Source organism: Alligator mississippiensis, chromosome 2 (genome assembly GCF_030867095.1).
Source record: "Alligator mississippiensis isolate rAllMis1 chromosome 2, rAllMis1, whole genome shotgun sequence".
NCBI classification, from domain to species: Eukaryota; Metazoa; Chordata; order Crocodylia; family Alligatoridae; genus Alligator; species Alligator mississippiensis.
The window spans coordinates 302020607-302036741 of NC_081825.1; the positions used below are offsets into that span (position 1 = coordinate 302020607).

General features: G+C 44.7%; 1 long non-coding RNA gene across 8 annotated transcripts in view; it reads right to left on the bottom strand.

The window, feature by feature from the left end:
• The window catches only part of LOC109285299 (uncharacterized), an 80788-nt gene that overhangs the window by 52041 nt on the left and 12612 nt on the right, over positions 1 to 16135 (bottom strand). For 5 of the 8 annotated variants that reach the window (XR_002093025.2, XR_002093014.2, XR_002093030.2 and 2 more), the window contains exons 5-7: positions 7774 to 7896; positions 3750 to 3894; positions 657 to 713 (exon numbers count right to left, since the gene is read on the bottom strand). This is a non-coding gene — a long non-coding RNA (uncharacterized LOC109285299). The remainder of the gene's footprint in view (positions 1 to 656; positions 714 to 3749; positions 3895 to 7773; positions 7897 to 16135) is intronic. The other 3 variants (XR_002093029.2, XR_002093032.2, XR_002093033.2) reach the window with 3 other exon arrangements.

The following is a 16135-nucleotide window of genomic DNA, read 5'->3' on the forward strand; positions in this document are numbered from 1 at the left end:
TAGCCTCTCCCCATCGCCGATCGCAATCCCAGACGTATCCCTTTCCTGTAACTTTGGACCCGCGGAGCCTAAGCAACTCCGGAGAACCTTTCGAACCCCGAACCGGACCCGCGGAGCCTAAACAACTCCGTGGGAGCAATCGAATTTGTCGTGTTCTTCTAGCGAGGATTTAAGCGGGAGCTGTGCCTGGAAACCTGTCCAGCCTACATCAATACCATCTTTGGGTGTAAGTAAACAATCTTTTCAATCAACCATTACGCCTCCGTAACTAATTCTAGCTCACGCGTACCAAACTGCCCCATGGTTCTCTCCAGCCCCGCGTGCCCGGGCTGCTGGCCACAGCCCGCGTGCACGAAGATGGGCCCGGCTCGCCCCCAGCCCGCACATGGCGATAAGGATGGGATTGGGAGAAAACTTGCGCTTGGCAGCGGGATCAGGGCCCGGCCCGCACACATGCCAGCAGCGATTCTGCACCCAGCCTGTGTTTGCTGGATTGAAAACAACCCAGGAGTAGCATCCAAAGGGGACCAGAAGAAAGTTCCCCATGGGAATGTGAGAGATGCAGGGCGTAGCGGACCCCAGGATGGGCGAGTGATGGAAATCAGGTGCTGAGAGGCTTCCCACCATAACTGGCTCAGAGGAGCCAGAATACTCACCATTGCAGCAGACATGGATCCCTGATATTGCAGACTGCAGATGGAGAGATGGTGAACCTAAAAGAGGGAAAAAGATTAAAAGAAGTTAAGAGGCTGTGACTTGGATGACTGCACAGTCCGGAGGGTGGCGAATTGGCTAGAGGGTCGCACCCAGAGTGTTGTGGTGGATGGGTCGGCTTCGACCTGGAAGGGTGTGGGCAGTGGGGTCCCGCAGGGCTCGGTCCTTGGACCGATACTCTTTAATGTCTTCATCAGCGACTTGGATGAGGGAGTCAAATGTACTCTGTCCAAGTTTGCAGATGACACAAAGCTATGGGGAGATGTGGACATGCCGGAGGGCAGGGAACAGCTGCAGGCAGACCTGGACAGGTTACACAAGTGGGCAGAAAACAACAGGATGCAGTTCAACAAGGAGAAATGCAAAGTGCTGCACCTAGGGAGGAAAAATGTCCAGCACACCTACAGCCTAGGGAATGACCTGCTGGGTGGCACAGAGGTGGAAAGGGATCTTGGAGTCCTAGCGGACTCCAAGATGAACATGAGTCGGCAGTGTGACGAAGCCATCAGAAAAGCCAATGGCACTTTATCGTGCATCAGCAGATGCATGACGAACAGATCCAAGGAGGTGATACTTTCCCTCTATTGGGCGCTGGTCAGACCGCAGTTGGAGTACTGCGTGCAATTCTGGGCGCTGCAATTCAAGAGGGATGCGGATAACCTGGAGAGGGTCCAGAGAAGGGGCACTTGTATGGTTAAGGGCCTGCAGACCAAGTCCTAAGAGGAGAGACTAGAGAAACTGGACCTTTCCAGCCTCCGCAAGAGAAGGTTGAGAGGCGACCTTGTAGCTGCCTATAAGTTCATCACGGGGGCACAGAAGGGAATTGGTGAGTATTTATTCACCAAGTTGCCCCCGGGGGTTACAAGAAACAATGGCCACAAGCTAGCAGAGAGCAGATTTAGATTGGACATTAGGAGGAACTTCTTCCCAGTTCGGGTGGCCAAGGTGTGGAACGGGCTCCCAAGGGAGGTGGTGCTCTCCCCTACCCTGGGGGTCTTCAAGAGGAGGTTAGATGAGTATCTAGCTGGGGTCATCTAGACCCAGCACTCTTTCCTGCTTATGCAGGGGGTCGGACTCGATGATCTATTGAGGTCCCTTCTGACCCTAACATCTATGAATCTATGAATCTATGAATGAATAAGAAAAGTGAATTTCTAAGTACCTGAGCAGAAGCACTGAATCTAAAGCGCGACTCTACCTTAACATTCCCAGGAGGGAGTGGAATGGACAACAGAGTCTTGAGATAAGGTAAAGACTGTGGATAAGTGAAGGGACAATTTGTAGTTTTGCCCAGTTGCAGACAGAGATGCTACATCCGATTCAGCTGGACCTTAATACCATCCGGCTGGTGTTAGGCGGGGTGTGGGGGAGGCAGAGCCCCAGGGCTGGAGACACTTTGTAGAAGACATCAAAGCACTGAGGAAGGCAGGAGTAAGATCTTCCTCCCCTTTAACTACTTATTCCAGCAAAGACATGGCAGGAGAGAACCCCAGACGCCTTGAGGTTCTACGTAGTATGTCAAGCTGTCATCTCGAAAGGCAGCAGTAGTGCCAAGTCAGACTGAAAAGGCAAGGCGCTTGTCTAAAGAGAGACATGGTAAATTACCGTGAGCTTAGATCCTTTAGAAAATCTATTTAATAGAAAATGTTAATAATGCATGGGTCTAATCCTGTAAATGATTTACTTGTAATAACTCATATGTATGCTCCTGCTAGGATATATGATGCCCAAATCCATGAAAATAGAAGGAACTCTTGCAAAGATTTTCTCCTTCTTAGCTTCCTGACAAGTAATTTATCATGTGAGAAGGGTCAACACAACCTACTGAAATCAAAGGGGTTAGTTATAAGAAATAGTTACGCATGTGTATAGATTTGTAGGTTCAATCCATTGGGTTTATACATATATGATTAAAAAAATAAAGGGAAAGATGCAAATACTCTTGATAGGTACATGCAGGTAAACTTTGCTCAGATCCTATCATGCGCATGCATAGGTTGCCAAAACAACACATCTAACTTGTGCGCACCTATGCAGAGGCCATGTCCTGAAAACCCATTTATTTCCAGAAGAGAGAGAAGGTTTCCTACTCTTTGCCTCCTGTAATTTTTGCGCCTTTTTTTTTAACAGCACCAAGTCAGCAACCTTCAAATCTTTCAAAGGACAGATGCTTTCAAAGGATGCTTCCTTTCAGAAAATGTTTAAACATACAGCATATGTAAAACTTATCTGTTCTTGACAAGAAGCCAGACACCCTGCTCTACATTCAGAGATTATGCAGCAGTACTAATAGCAAGTTTTACATATCTGCTCTATAAAAAAGCTTGCATTCTAGTTCTCATATGTATCACATCTCATTTCAGCAAAAAAAAAAGAGAAAAAAAAAAGGTAGCATGTCTTCTATTATCCCCATTATTTCACAATTTATTCCCTTCAGAACTCTTAGAAATTTCACCCCTGGAGATTTACAGCTCCTGAATTTCTTAAGTTCTTTCATAACTTCCTTCCTCAGATACTTCAATCTCTGTCAAGGCCACTTTCTTGGCTCCCATAAAAAAGTGCCCTTGGATTAGGAGTTTCTTCATTGTCTGCCAAAGTGAAAGCCTAATGCAAAGCCATTATTTAACATTCTAGCTACTTCACCATCCTTTTCGATCACCTCCTTTCTCCTTGGTCATCTAGAGGGAGTCACCCATTCAACTTTATTGCTAATAGACATTCTTTCACATCTTTAATTATGTCCAGCACTCTGTGAACGAGTAGAGAATGTGGCTCTTTTTCCTTCTTACGCTGTAACTATGACAGCTTCTGATGGTCAGTTTAAATAGTACTCTCAACTTTATGAGAAAATTACCTAAAGCATATCTAATGCTGTCACTTTTCCTTATAGATTCATTTTTTTCCCTTTTGTACTTCTCCTTGAATCATTGCTGATTCACCTCTAGTGCCCCAAGCTGATTATAAGTGTCCAACTGCATCATTATAGCCGATGCTCAACACACCTGACCTCCTCCCCACACCCCAGTCCTCCTTACCTCCTTTCTGTCTTAGCTGAAGCAAACTTTTCCTCTCCAGATCCCCATTCAAAATGGTGAGGTACAGAAAGTTTTTTTCTGGCTTGTCACTTAAACAGTCTCACCCCTTTCTCCTCCTTTGTCATGAGATCTGCTTCCTTCAACTCTATCAAATACAAGTCACTTTGTATCACTTATCAACACTTACAGACTTCTGAGAAACCCCAAACCCCGCTTCCCCTCTACCCATAGAAAAAACAATTAATAGAGTCACAGACAATGAGGGTTGGCAGGGACCTCAGGAGGTCACATCTAGTCCAACCCCCTGCTCAAAGCAAGACCAGCCCCAGCCAGATCATCCCAGCTAAGGCTTTGTCTATCTTGGTCTTAAAAGCCTCCAAGAATGGAGAGTCCACAGCTTCTCTGGCTAATGTGTTCCAATTTCAAACAAATGGTTGACATTTTTACTTGTGATAACCCTCTTCAACAGGAGAAGTTCCCTGTACACATATACATTACAATAGCCTCCTCCCAACTTCCCCCTGTCCCAGTGGCTCCCAAAAAAGCTCCAGTGTTCTTCAGCAGTTGGTGTTCTGGGCTCTCTACCTTGTGTTGACTGGCTCCATTTTATTATTGGCTTATATTTCCCAATCAGCTCGTTGCAACCAGAGAATACACTTTTATTATGTTTGCACACAACCAAACAAAATGGAGAGCCTGGCATAAGTGCTACCACAACCACACTAACCTATGACAAATGTGCCTACATATAAAATGATACTCTAGCCTTCCCGCTGCTTCTCTTCACATTAAAGTTATGCTCAGAGGGTAAAGAAAAGTAGTACTTAACGCATAAGGTTTGGAAGGGAACCCAAAGGGCATGCCTATATGTGCAATTTACAAAACTGAATAAAATCTGGTGCAATTTGAGCTGGAATAAACTAGTCCAGACATCATTCTACGTGTATAAATTACTAGGTGCAGTAATTTGCTTGTGTCTGATGGGACTCTCTAGCAGTGCAGTAAATTAGTCTACACCAGCCTAATTGCCATGCACATGTAGATTGGTGACACTTTATGGCACAACAAATGGGTCTACTATGCAATGTAGACAAGCCCAAAGGCTGAGTGTACATGTACATTAATGGTCCATAGTTAATGCGCATTAAGTTTAGTACTTGCATAACCAAATACTAAATCAATGCACAGTAACTGGTGCTACTGTGCAGTAGTGCTGGTGCATGGGTTTTTACAGATGCTAACTGTGTAGTAGCCTAATACTACTGTTCAGTAGCATATGAGCATGGGTTTTCCCCTGCACACTACTGTGCAATGTTATTAGGTGACTGTGCAGTTAGTGTCTCATGTAGATACACCCAAAGTCAGCTAATGTGTTCTCCCCAACTTGCTTACATGTCCTTATGCTTTATTTAAAAATGCTCCTCATGCAGCATGGCTTTCTTTAGATATAGAATAATTCATAAGCACACGTGTATAATAGAATTGTGTGCCCATCCTTCCTAGAAACTATCACAACATTCTGAATTCATAATCCAGGAATAAGAACATGTTTACACTATACCAGTGAGAAATCAGAAGTTATTGTTTGTAAATGTGCATCCATATAATTGGAATCTGTCTGCTATGTGAATTAAATAGGTTTTTAAAGAGTAATTCTAAAGGTATAACACATTTAAATGCAAATGCTAGTGTAAAAAAAAAATATTCAAAACTGTTGAGTGAGAAGTTTTTTCTTCATTGGTAAAAGTTGTACTACCCATCTTTCAATTACACAACTTTTCTACAAATATTATTTTTCTATAATATTCACCATATCAAAAAAGATCTCATCAACCTGTTTGATCATTATTAAAATGTGATTAGATTCAATCTATCTCTTCTTATTACAAATCTATTGTGTTTTTCATGCCACACAAAATTTAATAAATCTTTACAGGACTTAATAAAGGAGCAGAGATTTATACAGGGAATAAAAGATTCATTTTGTCTTGATAGCCTTCACTGAATTTGTTTTCAATGGATTCCTCACCACCTTGTAGATACCATATTTATTGTGTTCTTGTCATTGGCTCCCTAGGCACGTAAATTTGAAATCTTCTTGGAAGGAGTTCTGTATAGATGTTGAATGCATCAGGTTTATGCAGTAAAACTGTCTGATCTGGTTAGACATCTGAACTCAGAGGGATTGAGAAGTTGTAGGTTCAAACTAGAGCTGTCACCCTGTGCAAGATTGCTAGAAAGCTCCTGTTACCTGCTGTTTTCTTCAAATCAATATTTGTTATCTCAAGCAGTAACCAGCAAGGCCAATTTTAAACAAGAAACAGATTCTGCATTTAGAGAGTGAATATATAATCTGAGACCATTCAGACCCAGTTAGTCAACCCTTAAGCCTTCAGGAAGCACCAGACTGAAGATCTCCCAGGTTAGCCAGAACCTATTGCAGCTCATTGGTTTTATAGTGCTAGCCATCAGCATTGTATGGGAGTGCCTCAGCCTGAAGGAAACCTTTTAATGCCTGATGACCTGCAGTGACAATGAGCTTAGTTAAGAGTAACTCAAATAGTTGGAAGAATTCTTCTTTGAAAGCTTTCAGGTATAAATATCCTTCATCAGGCTGAGGAAGCATCTCTTCAGCAATGATGGTGCTTCCTCAGCCTGACAAAGGATATTTGTGCCTGAAAGCTTGCAAAGAAGAATTTTTCCAACTATTTGAGGTGGTCTAATAAAAGATATCAGATTTACCTAAAGAACTTGCCTGTGGCTGCCTGTGTCCTTAGACCAACATGGCTACAACCTATCCCCTCTCTAGATCATGCGAGGGGATGGAGGCAGCCCAGCTGGGCTGCTTTCCCATCCCCTGCACTAGATTGCACCAGGGGCAGGAGGCAGCTCAGCTAGGCTTCTTTCCCATCCCTGGCACTAGATTGCACTGAGGGCGGAAGGCAGCCCAGCTGGGCTACTTTCCCATCCCCAGCAATAGATCGCACCGGGGTGGAAAGCAGCCAAGCTGGGCTGCAGCCCATCCCTGGTGCAGCTGGGCTGTCTCCTGCACTCCGCACAATCTAGCGCTGGGGATGGGGTAGCAGCCCAGCTCAGCTGCCTTCCACCCTGGTGCAATCTAGGTCTGGGGATGGGGTGTCAGCCCAACTGGGATGAATCTCCATCCCCAGCAAAACATTGAAACAGCATCGAAACAGCCTTTCTGTTTTGATGGAGTGGAATGGAACAGCTTTTTCGACTCAAAATAAAATTCAAAACGGAACGCTGTTCTGTCAAACCATCAAAACTCAAGGCAAAATGGAACAGTGCCATTTCACACAGCCCTAGTGAATAATACATAGCCAGTAATGACATTTAATCAACATTATAGGTGTTGGAAGTTCAAGACTTTATGGTCTCTGATCACAACGACACTACTTCATGGAATGGATCCACTTCCAGAAGAAGACCTGATGCACATTATTTGAGGCTGTAAACAGTCAGGTTTGCATGGAGGAACTACAACTTGGTTTTGACAGTGTGATGATGTGTCCACCTATGTGCTCACAAAGCTGCCCCCATCCTCAGAGCAAGAGGCCAGCACACTGTACTAAACTCACAGAATAAGGAAAATGGAACCATTCTACATACAGCAATTATATTGAAATAACCCAGATGGAGATGATCCAAATAGAAGTCTTTCCAAGTAACTGATATATCTCTGGGAAAAAAAAAAATAGAAACAAACAGCACATGTAGGCCACTGCTAATGAATCCCATTATTCATAATGCTGCTAATGACTCAGGCATGGATACCTTGTATAATTAAATTATAAGGCAGCATCGTTGAAACAGATGGAGGCTGTCGGAATTTTAATATGCTACAAACTACATTTCATACTAGAAATGAGACTAATTGTTTTGTCGTGATTTATTTTCTGGTAGCACCTTATATATTGTAATAGAATGTATACCTCATCAAAAAGTTATATTAAACGTGCATATCATCTATCTGATAATTGCTAAAGTATTTTTAATGTTTTACCTGCTTTTCCAGAATCTTGAATTTAGTATCAATTTTGCATTCAAAATAGTATAAATTCAAATGTCAGTAGAACATTTCATTGGTCTTTCCTTTAGGAAAGCATCCAGAACAGGAGCCTCCAAGCTGCATATTAAGCAAGAAACACAAGGCAGTGTTAGTAGGAAGAAGTGTCAGGTTCCCTAGTCTGTAGAGCATCGTATGAATGCCAGACTCCCCGAGTCCATTCTGGTTTGTTCTGAATGCCCATCATCAGGTAAGTATTGAGTGCATTCTCAAAAAGCCTTTGGTGAGTGTCTGCAGTATGCCATTGGTACTTTTAAATCAGTGCGGTCTAGATTTGTGATGATCCCGTATGAGTAAGGACCACTGAAACCTGTTTCTATGGATCCTAGAGTACAAGGAATTGAATAGTCAATAGCTGTATGTAACAGGCAACACCAGCAGCCAGTTGAGGACACTCTTAACTGTAACAATAGCAATCCTAGATGGAGGAGAAGTAGGATTTGGTTTTAAATGCTTGTTCTTTAGGCCTCCTGTATGCCCTCAGGTCTTTCCTAAGTTTGTGTTTTGCTCTACATGAGTACAGAAATGTACAACTGATGTTGGCATTAGCATCATTATAAAATGTAGATGAACTTGAAGTGCTTCATAGCTTTACAGAGGTAAATCCCAGAAGGGACTGTTAGATCTAGTACATCACAGGCCATAACATTGCATCCAGAGCCCAATAACTCAGCCCAATAACTTAGCAAACTGAAGCATTTTAGCATTCAGGAGACTAAAGAAGCACAGAAAAGCAGGGAACAGGGTGGCACCAATAGCCAAGAACTCTGCTGTAGCATGGAAAGATGCCAATGTGCATAGATAATCTTAACAGCCCACCCATGCACTTTGCTGCAGAGAAAGGACAACAATTCAACATCCCAGCCAGTCTGACCTGGGGAAAACTCACTTTGGATCCCAAATCAGTCTGAGCAAGAAATTGAAGGCAGGCATCTAAGGAACGGGCTTTTCTATTCTACCAAAGATGACTGGTCCAGTAAGCCAGTGACCTGTCTCTAGCTGCTGCCATTTGCTGATACTTGAGAGGAAGACACTGGCAACAACCAGAATGAATCTGGTCAATTGTGTATCATGCAAAAAAGTTCTTCCTAATTATAAGTTATTTTAGTTATAGCTAATATTTCAATGTAGAACTGCAAGGGTCATGAGCATGACGAAGGCAATGCAGGTAATCCTGCTCTTTCCATGGCCCTTGAAGGACAGAGGTGAACAGGGGGATCCATGGAGCCAAGGTTGGACAGTACCTCTATAACCAGCAAGCCAAGAGCTATCTGTTATCTCCATGTATATAGGGAATCAGTGGGTTCTAACCACAAAAAAAAAAAAAATAGAAATGAAAGAAGGCAGCGTGCCATCTTAAGTTTTTGTTGTGGTTTGGTTCTTCTGCTTCCCCACTGCCCGTGATGCTTCTCTCCATGGCGCTGCCGCCGCTTCTCTGGGAGTCATCAGCACTTCCCTTCTCACAACAGCCAGACCAGCAGCCAAGCCTCTTTGTGGAGCTCTCACGCACAACCTCCTTCCCCTTTGGCCACTGCCTCCTACTACCGCCAAGCCCAGGATTTTTATAGTTCTGGCCTGTTCCCTTCCGGTCACCTGACTAGCTGACCAGGCTCAGCTTTTAACCCCTACCCTGCCAGCAGGCTGTGCCTGGAAAGTTCTGGTCTTAAAGGGACCGACCTGCCTTCTGGTAACAGGGCTAGGGTTCCCTGTTACACCCCCTTTACACTAATGTCAATATCTGCCATAAAATCAGTTTTTAACCCATCCAACTTGTGCTCTGTTAATTCCATGTAATGCACTACACACAAAATACACATCATACAAAAATGTCAGTTACTTCCAATTCAAATGCCTTGGAGAAATTCAAGTACACTCTATCAACACAGCTGCCTTGATTAATCCCAGACCTATAATCTTATTTTAAAAGAAAACAGATTAGTTTGACAAAATATAACCCACCTTTACTTTCCATGTAACTATGTTGAGTGAAATTAACTATATTTCTTTGTTTATAGAATTTCACAAGAACAATTCCATTATTTTATATGTAATTGACATCACGGTAGCTGGTCTACTGTTCCCTGGATCACTCCTTTTACCAGTTTTAAATATTGGTCTACACTGGCTACCCTCCAAGCCTTTCAAATTTCTCTATCTTGATAAAAATTAACAGCGATTCACAGAGCTGCTTTGCCAGGTCCTTTAGGACTAGTTGATTTAGGTTGGAAAACACTTAATTTTAGCAAAGACTGTCTTAGGTCCTTCTTTGCTACAAGCAGAAAATTTTATATTCAATCCACATCATTCTAATAAATGGATATATCTTCCTTCATTCTAAATACATAACAGAAATATCTATGGAAAACTCTTGCTATTTCTAAATTAGGTGTACCATCCCCATCTCACAACGGGTCTGTAGCTGATGTAGGGTTTTCTGTTCACCCTCTTCATAGGTCAATGTTCTATATTTTATTATTGCCTTCATGTCTCCTTATGAAATAGGAGGCTTCTTACATGCAGAAACATGGAACTGAAAAAAGCCTCCTAGGGAATCTGTTCCAGTCCCCTGTGCTAGCAGACAACCAGTTGTCCAGACATGTCCACAAAATCATTTTCCCACCCCTCTCTCCCACTATAAATAAAACAGAGAAGCTACAACATGAGAGAGGTAAAGACCATAAGAGGCAGGGGACTATCAATGCCTGGGCCACTGCTATAGCAGGGAATGTAGTAGGTTAGCATATGTTCAGCTGATCCTAGGAAGAGGACTATGACCCATGCTAGAAAGGAAGGCAAAAAACTTCATAGAATCATAGAAAACAAGGGTTGAAGGGACCTCAGGAAGTCACATCGAATCCAGCCCCCTGCTCAAAGAAGATTCAGCCCCAACTAGCTAATCTTATCCAGGGCCTTGTTGAGCTGGGTCATAACGGGACATAAATGCCTCCAAGTATGGAGAGTTCATACTCTGTTTAGGTAACTTGGTCCAGTGCGTCACCACCCTCCAAATGAGAAAGTATTTTCTAATATCCAACCTCAATTTCCCTTGCTGCAACTTGAGCCCATTGCTCCTTGCTCTGCCATCTGCCCCCACTGAGAGCAGTCCAGCTCCATCCTCTTTGCAACCCCCTGCAGGGAATTGAAGGCTGCTATTAAATCCCCTCCTTCGTCTTCTGTTCTCCAAACTAAATAAGCCCAGTTCCCTCAGCCTCTCCTCATAAGTCCTATGCCCCAGCCCCAAACTGTTTTCATTGCTCTCCACTGTACCATTGTACCGTCCCTTCCACCAGCTTGCCAAGTGCCATTTAGAATCAGTTCAAGACCCTGCTTATTTGCAAGAGCACTCCTGAACCTCACTCTGGGTAGTGGCAGGCTCTGGGTCTTGCTCCAGATGGTTCTTCAGTCTTCTGCTGGAAGATACTAGAAATCCTTAAATATTTCCAGGTTTCAATAGCCCGCTCTCTTACTTCATTCTGCAACTCAGTTCTTCCAACAAAAGCTTTCATCTTTCAAGAACTGGTTCTCTTTGGCTGGGAGTGACCAATCAGTGACACACATGCTACAAGCCACATGACCAGCTCCTGTTGGGCACAAGAGCCCCAGGGAGAGGCAGGGAGCAGAGCTGCTCTGAGAGGAAGTGTGAGGTGTCACAGCCAAGAGCCAATCCTTCCCTGGCCCTGCAGGCATTGCTGAAATCACAGCTTTGGATCCCTCTTCACTGCATTAAACTGTGGAGGTTGAGGTTTTAGGGAAGGGTTAACTAGGCTCTTGGCAGTGATACTTGGTCTGCCAGCAGTGTCCTGGACCCTGCTCTACTCAATGTGGCAGCAGTTGGAGGCTCAAGACCACTTACCTCCGTTCCTATGGTCCAGGTCACAATCAGAATCAGAGCAGCAGTCAGGGAGGGAGTGGGGCTTAGGTTGTGGCACCTTAGTAGGGCTGTGTGAAGCTTTGGGTGCTGATTCATTTCAGAGGAAATTCAGCCTAAATCAGTGGCCGAATCTCTGAATCCAAATCGAATCAGGAGACCAAGTAAATGGTCCAAATCAATTCAAAGCTCTCCAAATCTTCAGAAAAGATTCAGAGAGCTTTGATGATTCAGTCAGCTCCTGAGCTGGTAAGTAGGGGCAGGGGGGCTAAAGGAGGGTAGAGGGGACCATGGGGGGGACACCTGCCAGGCCTCATCCCCTGCCTGCTCCCCATCCCCTCCGACCCCTGTCCACTCCCCCAACCCCCCCATGGCTGCCATGCCCTCCTCAGCTCCTGGTGCTTTAAAAGAAAGCCCCTACTTATTGGGTGCTGCTGGGCAGGGAGACAATCCCCACTGCCCCAGGCTGCATGGGGGAATCTGCATGAGCCCCCCAACTCCCCCCTCACTCCCTCATCCCCCCCCCCCATAGCTGCCCCGCTCACCCCAGCTCCAGGCCTTTTAGAAAAAAAAATGAGAAAACCCCTCAGACTCACCACTTCTGCAGTGGCCTTGGGGCTTGGGGGAGTCATGCAGAGCCCTCAACATGGCACAGGGCAGGGGGGTGGCAGCAGGGATTGCCCCCACTGGCAGGAACAGTGAATCTGGGAGTTTTCTCTGGGGGCAGTTCTTAAAGGGCCAGAGCTGGGGGCTGGGGCAGGCGGGGGATGGGACTCGCTGATTCAGAGATTTGGCAAATCAGATTTGGCCAAATCCATTCAGGACAGTGATTCGAATCACCAAATCAAATCACTGTCCCCTGAATTGGCCGAATCTGAATCCAACCTATGCACATTGCTACTATATTGTGTCTGTACATGATAAATGGAACTAGGTCATTGGTAGCAACTTCATTACTAATTTCTAGACCAACTATTAATCCTTCTTTATCTGTAAGGATGAAGTTCAATAGGCTGAGTTTCTGTGTGTTGAGTGCAGGACTTAGTGCTAAGAATTAAAATCTATTACTTTAAAAAAAAATCCTAGTTTTGTTACTGGACAGATGAGATGTCTAGCAACGCCTCGCCCCACAAACTCTGCCACTCAGGTTGAAGTCCCAAGAAATCTCTCCTATCTTTAGGTAGAACACAGAACATGTGATGTAGGTCACACTACCTAGTGCCTATCCATCCTTTTCCTCAGGCAAAACTGTACCTATAAAGACTCAAACTCCTAAAATCTACCAGGGAAACTCTGCTGTTAGCTACTCCCTATTGGCTGCTGAAATGTTTACTCTTAGCTGCCTTGTAAGTCCAGTCACATGTAGGAAGCCCTTTCCCTTCTTTAAGATTTACCAGCATGCTCTCCACATCAAAGCCCAAACAGTAGATCAAGGCCAAACACCTAGAACAAAGCACTGCGGGATCAAAGCTTACTCGTACAATTAATCCCAAGAGACCCAAAGTTCACCATGCACCCTCTCACCTGTCAAAACTCTTGAAATAACATTTAACTAATACTATTGGTGGAAAAAGGATACCATTTTTTTAAAAATGGTAATATGGATGAACACAAACTTAAACTGTATGGAATTTCTCTCCTCCATCCATCTGTCCTTCCATACTGTGTCCATCACCAGAGACTCTGACCGTACCAAAGGGGACATCACAGCAACAAGTCCATGACTGCAGCAAGTGGAATTTCATTACATTTGTTTGAATAATATCTTTCCCTTATAAAGTAATACATATCAAACTACAATCCTATGACAAACTTGAATTGCATGGATGATTTTGGAGATCTCATAGGATACTCTATGATGGGGTTAACTCCAACTTGATCGAACAATATGACATCATGGCAAGATATTATGAAGTTCATAGAATAATAGAATCATAAGATCCTAGAAGTCGGGTGGGAAGGGACCTTGTAGATCTTCAAGTCTGACCCCCTGCCTGGGCAGGAGGGAAACTGGGCTCAAGTGACCCCAGCCAGGTAGGCATTGAGCCGCTTCTTAAAGCCCCCCAGGGTAGGAGCCAGCACCACTTCCCTTGAAAGTTGGTTCCAGATCCTAGCCGCCCTGACTGTGAAGTAGTTCTTGCAGATGTCTAATCTGAACCTACTCTCCAACAATTTGTGGCCATTATTCCTTCTTATCCCGGGGGGCGCTAGGGGAAACAAGGTCTCCCCCAAACCCCGCTGGTCCCCCCTAGTGAGTTTATAGATGGTCACCAGGTCCCCCCTCAGCCTTCTCTTGTGAAGGCTGAACAGGTTCAGGTCCCGTAGCCTCTCATTGTAGGGTCTGCCCTGCTGTCCCCGGATCATGCGGGTGGCCTCCTCTGGACCCTCTCAGTGTTGTCCACATCCCTCCTGAAGTGGGGTGCCCAGAACTGGACACAGTACTCCAGCTGTGGCCTGACCAGTGTCACGTAGAGGGGGAGGATCACCTGCTTGGCCCTACTTGAGATGCACCTGTGGATGCACGATAGGGTCCGGTTAGCCCTGCTGACTGTGACCTCGCATTGTCGGCCCACGTTCATCTTGGAGTCAATGATGACTCCAAGATCCCTTTCTGCCTCCGTGCTCTCAGGAAGGGAGTTTCCCATCTTACAAGTGTGTTGCTGGTTACTACTGCCCACGTGTAGCACCCTGCACTTGTCCGTATTGAAACGCATCCTGTTTTTGTTAATGTGGGATGTGAAGTTTCATGTGGGAAAATGGGAGTTCTGCTTATACCCATTGGATGCATCTGTAGCAAAACCCCCAATTTTTCTTTTTTTAAATTTATTTTAAAAGGCATTCCCTCCCCTTCCCCAACCATTTCTGACTTTTTTCTCTCCCTCTCTATTCCCTATAGATAAGTATAAGTAAGCTAAGATGTAGGATAAGCTTTAACATTTTATTTTAGGTAGTAAGTTTTATTTTTCTCTCCCCTCTTTGCAAATAAGTGCTCTGCTATTTTGATATAGATATCCACTGTTTTATAAGTGATAATTATTACGTTCATATTGATTTTTTTCTTTACTGCTTTTATATTGTGTGATTACTGTTTTAGGCCTATATATGTAAGTTAGCATCAGTCATGTCAAGTTTCTGTCTTGTAATGTCAAGCCTCCATCTTATCCCTATGCTGGGTTTTGTAACCTATGACTCACCTACCCATGCTGTGTAACTTGGTTCCTGAATGAATGAAGATGCTTGAGAGACAATGGCAGTAGGTCTAAAATAGCTCCCTCTGAATGACCGAACCATCAACATCAATACCTGGACCAACAACCCAGCCCTTGGAACCACCTCAGCATTCAAGAAACAAAAGATGAGGCAACCCACCATTGTGCCAGGCTGCACATGCTCAGTACGAACATCTGGAGCCCTCTGGAACAGGGCTGACATTGCGTGGACAGGCCCTCCCCATAGGAGATCAGAGGTAGTCTGCCCCATAAAAAGAGGCAGTGAAGACTGATTCTTTGGGACACTCTCTCCATCTGGACCAGCACCATGCCACACCACCTATCCACCCAGAGGCCCTGCTGGTGACCCCCCTCTGGACAACACCTACTGGACAAGGACCCTTTTCCAGCCTGGATAAGTAGCTATCACCCCCCACCCCCCACACCCCTTCCTCAACCAAGGACTTGGACTCTGCTTCTCTTCCCCGCCTGGACTCCAACCCTTCCACTGAGTCTCTTTCTCCTGCTGCCCTTGTGAGCACTTGTTTGTGTGTGTCTGTGTGTGTGTGTGTGTGTGTGTGTGTGTGTGTACCAATAACTTCATGGGGCTGTGTAGTGTGTTGTCTGTTTAATAAACCTGTTCCTTTAAAACCCCAAGTTGGGTTTTTGTCTGTTTCCTGACTGTGTCCTCCTTGCCACCACTTATCTGCCCCCGCCCGCCTCCCCCCAATCTCTAAGCTGTCAGCCTATTTCCAGCCCCAAGCGCTCAGGTTTTTGCCTCTTTCTCTTTCCTGGCTGTCTCCTCCTTGCCACCACTTATCTGCTCCCCACCCCAATATCTCATCTCTCTGCCTCAGTTTCCAGTCCCAGTCTACCTTAAGTAACCCCAAACCTTAGCTTCTCAGCCAGCTTTTCTGTAGTCCACCAGTTCTAAACCTAGTTCTGGCAACTTTCACTCTCTATACTTTAACTCTCTCTCTCTCACCTTAACCTTTCCCCAAGTATCCCAGGTACCCCAAGCACACACATACATACCGTACCATCCAAGTTATGAACTTACCTGTGTGTATGTGTAGGTGGGTGGTATGTGTGTGAACTGGTGAGTGTGTGCATGTATATATGTCATTGTGTGCATGATATATGAATTAGTGATCTGTGTATGTTATGTGCACTGAGTGTGCGGGTATGGACAATTAATTTTTGTCTAACCTTTGGGGTGTAT